Raw genomic sequence first — 9,104 nt, forward strand, 5'->3', positions numbered from 1 at the left:
CAAGCTCTCAAGCTGGTCTTCAGGAAGCAGTTGGCTATCAATTAAGAAAACATTTGTTATAGCACCAAGAGCAACACAAATTAGCAGGAAAAAATGTGTAGGTCAGTGGTTCTCACCCTTCCTAATGCTACCATCCTTTAATACAGCTCCTCATGTTGTGGTGACCCCAACCATCAATTTATTTTCATTGCTACTATATAATTATAGTTTTGTTGCTGTTATGAGTTGTAATGCCAATGCAAATATCCAATATCTAGGATATATGATATGGGATTCGTGTGAAAGAGTTGTTCGAAGGGTTAAGAACCACTGGTCTAGGCAACTCTCTCTTTGGTTGTTTTTTGAGGCAGGGTCTCTCTATTTGGCTTTGGCTCTCCTGAAGCTCTCTGTGTAGACAAGGCTGGCCTTGAATTCACAGAGATTCACCTGGCTCAGCTTCCCGAGCTCTGAGATTAAAGGGGTGTCATTCGTCATCTATGGGCATCTCAAGAGTTTGAAAGCACTGAATAATGGGAGAGGGAAACAGTAAAACGCCACATTTTTCTTTAGAATCATCTGTTCCTATGAATGTATTTTTAGTAGTGTGTGTGTGTGTGTGTGTGTGTGTGTGTGTGTGTGTGCGGTTAGAGGGTAACTTGGAGGAGTCGGTTCTCTCCTTCCAGGTGGGCTCCAGGAGTTAAACTCAGGTCATCATCCTTTACAGCAAGCCTCCTTATCTATTCAGCCATCGTATCAGCCTCCTGTCTTTCCAGGCTTCAAGAACATCTCATCAGGGATAAAACTGCTTTTCTTTGTGCTTTTGCCACAGGAACTAAGCCAGTGTCATATTGTTCCTTGCAAATCAATAGATTTTAAAATAAAAATTTAGGGTCTAACCCTCAAACTGGTATCTTTGCTTTGAAATCTGTCTTTTTGTTTTCATAATTTAGGCTATATAAAATCCTAAGAGCCTTAAAAGAGATGTGGCAGTCCAAAATGAATGAAAAATACCCACCTTCAAATGGGTGTGCCTCCTGAAGGTCCTTTGGAGCTCTGTGGCCTTTTCTGATGTTCTGCTTGAGAAGGCCTAGTGATAACTGTTGGGTCTTGGACTCATATATACTTTCAAAGGAGAAACTGATCGTTTTAGAGAAACACCAAGCACTTGTGGAAAGACCTCAGTGGGGTGCTACGCTGGTTAGCACTTTTTTTTTTTTAGCTTGGCACAAGCTATAATGGGAAACTCAGATGGCAAATGCCTCTGCTAGATTGGCCTGTAGGCAAGTCTTTGAGGCATATTCATGATTAGAATGGAAGGGCACAGCTCACCGGAAATGGTGCCACCTCTGGGCAGGTGGTCTTGGGTTGTATTGAAAGCATGCTGAATAAGGCATAGGAAGCAAGCCAGCAAGTAGAGTTCTGCCATAGCCTCTACTTCAGTTCCTACCTCTAGGCTCCTGCCTTGAGTTCTTGCCCTGACTTCCTTCATGATGGACTGTGATTGGCATGTGTCAGCCAAATAAACCCTTTCCTCCCCAAGCTGCTTTTGGTCATGGTGGTTTTTTTTTTTTTTTTTTTTTTGGCAGCAACAGAAAACAAGCTAAGAAGAAAATTCTATTTTCTTGAATTCTCTAAGTTTCATAAAACAATGAAGGTTATTGGAATCTAAAAACTTTCTGGGAAAGACTTAATATTAAGAATTGTTAAAGTATTTTAACCAAAGTCTCTTAACGAAAGTGAGCTGGGTTTTATTCCTTAACTTGTGTTAACAATGCTTATGGAAAATACGTACCGAATAGAAAACAGACTAAATCAAAACCCCAGCTCACACAATGAAAACCACACTTTGCCAAGCTATGGCACCCTATTCTTACCACTTGTTAAGATGGAAGATGGAAATGGGTTCCAGGTTGTTTCGTCCCTCAGTAGCTCTGTGGGTTTGGGCAGGTTGTTGGTCTCTGTGAGTCTAGGTTCCTCTCTGAAAGAGAGGCTATAATAATCATTTCACCAGGAGACGTGGTGGGGCCAGGAGTGACTCTGGGGAGAGTGCCGGCCACAAGTGTTCACTCTTTTCCACAGAGAACAACCAGGGCACACAGTGGAGGGCAGAGACCTTTCATAGCAGTGGAAAAATCAACTCCAGTGTCCCCTTTTTTGCCTCCTTGGCACCGTACCCTCTTATGGAGCATGAGAGAGGCTCTCCTTTTGATGTGTGTTAGATCGATGTGTCCAGGACAGTGAATTGTCTGGCTTCTTTTCTGATGTCCTATTCCCTTGAACGGGTTTGTTCAATGCTGCAACCTCAGTCCTGTGGCCAAATCAAATTCCCCTGGAGTCACCATGGCTGAGAAGTGAGGTTACACAGTGAATTCCAAGCAAGTGTTTCTGTTATTTTTCTGAACTTCTCTGGAGAAGATTCCAGATTTTGTTCAGGCAAATTTCTTTTCCACGACAGACTTCTTGAAATGCCAAGTGGTCTACACACTCTCCGAGGGAGGAGTGGGCTGTTGCTTCTGTACTTATAGACAGGAGAAGGCTGATTCTGAAAGGGGGTCCTGGAAGGTGGGGGAGGGGAGCAAGAGAATGATGACATGTATGTGTCCTGAAACTGAAAGTGAGGACTGTTTCTAGGGAGGAGGGGGAGCAGTCATAAGGTGGAGGGGAGGATAGGAGACTACAGTATAGTGTGGAGCATGCAAATTAGAGCAAAGCACAATGCTGTATGTGTCAAATGTCACAACGGGAGCCACTTCTTTGTGTGATGACTACAAAAATTAAAAATGAAAATAGGTACATTTGAAAAGGAAGAAAAAAACTGAAAGGAATTGCTCCTGATTTAGCTTTCAATTTTTATCTTTGTTTGTTTGTTTGTTTACAGTTTTTCAAGACAGGGTTTCCTCTGTGTAGGCCTGGCTGTCCTGGAACTCGCTCTGTATGTAGACCAGGCCGGACTCCTGAGTGCTGGTACAAATGGCATATGCCCCTACCACCCTGCAGCCTTCAGTTTTTAATTTGTCATTAATCTTCTGCTTTCCTTTTTCAGCAGGATTTAAATAAGTCGGTAGCACAAATAACCAAGGCTTATGGCATGTTCCAAGCTTGCTGTATGCCACATGCTTTATAGCCACTAGCTCACTTGTTATCATCATGGTCCTGCAAGACAGATGAGAGACCGGAAGTGTTCAGTATTGGGACAAATGCAAAGTCACAGCACTAGTGAGAGCACTGTAAGATTGGAGTGCAGTCACGTTTTACTTAAGGGCTGTTAAACTTTAGTCCTCCGTCGAATTTGCCATGTTTCCCTTCATTCTGCCTACATCCAAAGGCATTCTGGTCCAAGGCAGATACTAAAAGGTTTTATTTCTCATGTAAATTTTGGGACCTGATCTCTTTAGTTGTCTCAGCCCTAGGATGTCATTATACAGACTTTGCCAGCTGGGAAGAGCTGTAGGAGACCCCAATAGCATCAGCGAGTACAACGTGTGCTCATAAAATGGATGCTCTAAAAAACAGCCACGTTTACTGAGGGAATTAAATAATCAAAAGACTGAGGCTAATTTTTGCAATTAAACTAATGGAACTACATTAATTATCTATGAGCCTTATTCTGAAGTGGTCCTCGGTTTTAAAACTCTGAAGGAACCAAGAAGAGCACAGTATACAATGTTCCCTGAGGCTGACTATGCAGTCTGTCTCCCCCAGGCAGAAGGCCTCACGGAAAGTGCTTTTGAGACTGAGCTGTTTTATGGTTTTCCTCTTTGAAAGTCTCTTCTAAGCCTGCGGAGCAGAACAAGTTGGCCTGTCTGAGAGCACCAGGCTTAGATCAAAAAAGCGCGTCACCTTTAAAGAAATTGTTTTAAGCAAAAAATAAAAAGAACAAAAAAACAAAAAACCCCACCCACACAAACAAGCAATGTTCCCTCTAAAACTGAAAAAGCAGATGAAGGAGTTGTGTGCAACACAGGGGGAAAGGAAGGGCGGCCCAGAACTTGGATATGGGATGAGCGAAGCTCTGTCAGCCCTGATTCCCACTTAAATTCCGCAGCCCACGGTTCCGCCTACGGAAGACTTCCCTTCGTAGTTGTCATTGTTTGGTGCTTTTCTTTCCAATCTGGTGGATGAAGAAGCTCAGATGGACACACAGTGTGCACGAACCCTCTAGCGCCACTCAGAAATAAGCTTTGATCACTCTGAAGCAACCGACCGTAAATCCTCTATCACAAACTATGCTGGACCTAAGGTGGCTTTTAAATTTCAAACAGTCTTCAACATGAAAGACTTTTATTGCCTTCAGATGTTTTTGTTGTTCTCGGTGTCCACTGAGTCTATTCTGAGATACACAATTAGTTTTTGTGATGGTAATCAACTCTTGAACCGGTGGAGAAAAAACCGGGACCCATTTTATGAACCCACTTAGCTAGAATTATGGGCTTAAGTACACCCTTTTTTTTTAAAATTGGGGTGTTAAGGATCCCAACTGAGGTCCTCATGGGAGAGTGAGAAGTAATGTGCAATCTTAAGTCAGCTGTTTTATTTTACTTTTTATTAAAGCTTTATGTGTGTGTGTGTGTGTGTGTGTGTGTGTGTGTGTGTGTGTGTGTGTGTACAGGTGCTGGTGGAGTCTAGAAGGGAGTGTTGATTGGCCTGATTGCTTGTAAAAGTGCCTCATCAGCTCAGGTTTCCAGAGGACCCATAGTGTTCAAGAGTTCAGTGAGCCCCATGCTAGATACGAGGTACGTGTGTGGCTTTTGTCTATGTCTATATGACTGGAGTACTGACAATCTTTAAAAACAACCTCCCCACATCCTATTGGGACTTTACGTGAGAGAAGCATAGGAGAATGGGGAAATAGAAGGATCTAGAGGGTCCTAGAAACCTACAAGAAGAACAGTATGACAGGTGGATCTGAGCCCAGGCGTCCTGCTCAAACTATGGCACCAGCCAAGGACAATACGTGCAGTAAACATCGAACCCCTACCCAGATCTAGCCAATGGGCAGGACATTCTCCACAGTTGAGTGGAGAGTGGGGACTGACTTTCACACAAACTCTGGTGCCCCATATTTGACCACGTCCCCTGGATGGGGAGACCTGGTGGCACTCAGAGGAAGGATAGCAGGCTACCAAGAAGAGACTTGATACCCTATGAGCATATACAGGGGGAGGAAGTCCCCCTCAGTCACAGTCATAGGGGAAGGGAATAGGGTGAAAGCAGGAGGGAGGGAGGAATAGGAGGACACAAGGGATGGGCTAACAATTGAGATGTAATATGAATAATTAATAAAATATTAAAAGAAAACAAATAAACAACCTCCCCGAACCAAAAACAACTATTCAGACCAAAGTCTGCATTCAGTACAGAAAATGAGGGAACCGCCTGCTGTGGTGCAGGGAACAAGACTCAGGCCTCATCATCGATCACCTGCTGATCCACCTCGGAGCTCATTGCTCATGTCTGCACCTTGTTCACTGGGACAGGGACTCTCAGTCGAACCCAGAGCGTATGGATAAGGCTAGTCTAGATTGCTGCAAGGATCCCTTGTTTCTCTCTTCTGAGCCCTGGAATTGCAGATGTGCTCCTAAGATTCAAACTCCAGTCCTCATGTTCATGTCTTTAAATTTGCTCAAGCCCTAGAGAATCCTAGAATTCTCCCTGGCGGGCTGGCCAGACACACTGCATTCATTTGTTAACCTGGGAACAAGGCTTTCCTAATTTTATGCTATTAAATAGTTTGTAACTAACATATCTTATTACACTAGGGTTCCATGTATGGTAGAGATCAATGTTCTCAAATTCACTTCTGCTGCTCCTGGTGCTGCCGCCGTGCTCCTTCAGTGGAGACCTGGTGCGTCCTTTGTGACGTGGCATAGACTCATGCGACCGACGAGAAAGCCACGGAAGGAGTCAAGACTGAGAAGAGCGATCATACTAATTTGAAGGAGGTGGGAAGGAGGGTTCCGTGGTGGAGTTTGAGACCAAGAGGCAGGCACTACTCAGAGCTAACGAAAGCCCCTACGGTGAAGGCCAGAGTTCGTCAGTGAGGCAGATGAGATTCTGGTTTGATGGACAGCCAAGCGATGGGACAGACAAGCTGCTGCACAGTAGAAGGAGGTCGATGAAGATGGGATGAATCAAGTGTTCCAGCAGCCTACAGGATCTACCACAAAGGGAACCTGCTATTTCACTCCAGAATTTTTTTACAGACTGAAAATACAGTCTCAATTAGAAAGCTGAAATGTTGTTTCAGCCCATATTAACGACTACAGGGTAATTTTCTCTAGTCTTTCATTTCCCCTTCCCCTGCAATGTTTTTCTTTCTTAATTAAACGGCTAGTGTTCTGTTTTGGCTGATAATCAAGCAGAGAAGGTCTCAGGGAGGTGCTGGCTCTATGACAGCATTCCCTTCCCTGTGAGTGGCCAGTGAGCTCAGCTCCTACCTTCCCCTCCCACCCCCCTTCATATTTTCAAGACAGAGTTTCTCTCTGTAGCCCCGGCTGTCCTGGAACTCACTCTGTAGACCAGGCTGGCCTCCTCAGAGGTTTGACTCGCATGCCACCATTGCCCAGCCCTAGCTCTTATTTTTATATTCCAGTAAGTTAATTTGCTCTCTTCTTTCTTTCTTTCTTTCTTTCTTTCTTTCTTTCTTTCTTTCTTTCTTTCTTTCTTTCTTTCTTTCCAAGACAGGCTTTCTCTGTGTAGCTTTTAGTGTCCTGGAAACTTGCTTTGTAGACCAGGCTGGCCTCAAACTCACAGAGATCTGCCTGCCTCTGCCTCCTCAGTGCTGTGATTAAAGGTGTGCGTCACCACCTCCTGATGCTCTTGTTGTTTTAACAAAAGGACTCAACAATGTAAAACTACTTGTATACCTTGTCTGATTGGAGATTTTAATGTTTTTTTTTCCCTTAATGTAAAACCAATGACAATTTTATGATTTTCTTTATACATAGCTGTTACATAGTGGGCCCTTATGTCTTTAAGTAGGGGTAAATTATTCTTGAAAAAAAAATGATTCCTAGATAGTTTTTCCTTCAACTCAAATATCTCGTGGTTTAAATAAGCTTATTTAAAATGAAAACAGAAAGGTCCCAAATTTATTATTTTCTTTCTAGATCCACTGAAAAGCTCCATCTTATAGGGCCTTTGTCATGGTGGGGCAGAGTGACTAACTTGACGATGGAGTGTGAGCAGGTGTGTCGTTTCTAGACTGAGGTAGCTAGGGGAGTGAACCTTCTTGGTTTTTTTTTTAACTGCAGAGTTGTCGCACAGGTATCACATATTGAAAGGGTAATCAACATCGGAAGAGAAGCCCGAGTCATTAAAGGAGAACCGTGTGACACCTGGTGGACAATCACAGGAATACAAATAATCTTACTGTACCAACTCACAGAGGTCTAGGGTTTAATTTTACCATGGTCTGCGGTAGACTATGGAAGTTAAAGGCTCTAACAGAGCCCCTGGATGGTGTGACGGGCCTCCCAGTTGAGTGCTAGACAGAGTGGAAACTTATTAAAAGAATGGCAATGTTGATGCTGGAAGGTGGTTCAGTGCTTGAGAGCACTTGCTGTTCTTGCAGAAGACCTGGGTTTGTTTGCCAGCACACACATGATGGCTCACAACCAACAGAGATCCAAGTTTCAGTGGTTCTGATGTCCTCTTCTGGCCTCTAAGGGCACCAGGAACACAGGTAGTGGCACATATACTTGCAGGCAAAACGCATACACATAAAAATATTTATTTGTACACATAAAAATAAATGAATCTGGGGCCAGACGTGGGGGCACACACCCTTAATCCCAGCACTCAGGAGGCAGAGGTAGGCAGATTGCTGTGAGTTCAAGGCCAGCTTGGTCTATAAAGTGAGTGTAGGACAGCCAAGGATACACAGAGAAACCCTGTCTCGATGGGGCTGGAGAGACGGCTCAGAGGTTAAGAGCACTAGGATCTCTTCCAGATGTCCTGAGTTCAATTCCCAGCAATCACATGGTGGCTCACAACCATCTATAATGAGATCTGGTGCCCTCTTCTGGGAGGCAAGCACACATGCAGGCAGCATGTTGTGTACATAATAAATAAAAAAAAAAATAAATCTTAAAAAAAAAAAAAGAATCTTAGAAGAAGAATGGTAATAAGCAAAAATGCTTCCTATAATTACTTGGGCACAGACCATATCATCTACTAAACCAGCATTCCCCAAAGAAATAATTACAATTCAATGTTATTAGTTTGCCTATAGTTGTTATTTGGGAGCTGGTATGTGAAAAGAAACTGAGCCAAGTGTGGTGGTAAATGCTTGTAAGCTCAGCACATGGGAGGCTGAGGCAGGAGGTTAGAGTCCAGCCAACACTGCACAGTGAGACCTTGACTCAAATTTTAAAAAATTGAGATCAGGAGATCATTAGCAGGTATAGCCAGAAATAAAAAGACTAAAAAGACACTAGAAAATTGGGGCACTGAAGTTAGGGGGAAATCCACTGCGTCTAGACTCACTAAGAAATAATGAGAAAATGTAAACTTTTGATATTTATTATTATATATATGGATATTTACCTTATATATGTGTATATACTGTGTACCTGTAGTGCCCATGGAGGCCATTAGATTCTCTGGAACTGAGTTACAGAGGGTTGTTAGCTGCCATGTGGGTGCTGGGAATCCAATCCAGGTCCTCTGGGGGGAGGGGGGAACCAGCCAGTGCTCTTAATCCTGAGCCATCTCTCCAGCTCCCGAGAAAGCCTTTGAGTGACAACTTCTACTGATAAAGTTGAGGACACAAGCACAGCATTCAAGACTGAGAGCCTCAAAGTAATTATTTATTCAGGAGGGAACTCAGGCAAGGGAGTGAAAAAGCAAGGCGGCTGTAGGAAGTATAGCTATGAAACATGCTGGGTTCCTAATAACGCAAGACATGGAGGGATTGGAAACATGCTGGTGTTTGAGACAATGATATTGCCATAGAACCCAGCCTTTCAACGTTAGACCTAAAAGAACTCAGGGAGCGGGATGTGGAGTTGGCGAAGCCGGTGAAGTACTTCCTATGTAAGGGACGAGGACCTCCATTCGATCCCCACCAGGCACACAGAAAAGCCAGGTCCGGCAATGCATATCCCTCACAATGGGGAGGCTGA

The sequence above is a fragment of the Acomys russatus genome, chromosome 1 (genome assembly GCF_903995435.1).
Source record: "Acomys russatus chromosome 1, mAcoRus1.1, whole genome shotgun sequence".
NCBI lineage: Eukaryota > Metazoa > Chordata > Mammalia > Rodentia > Muridae > Acomys > Acomys russatus.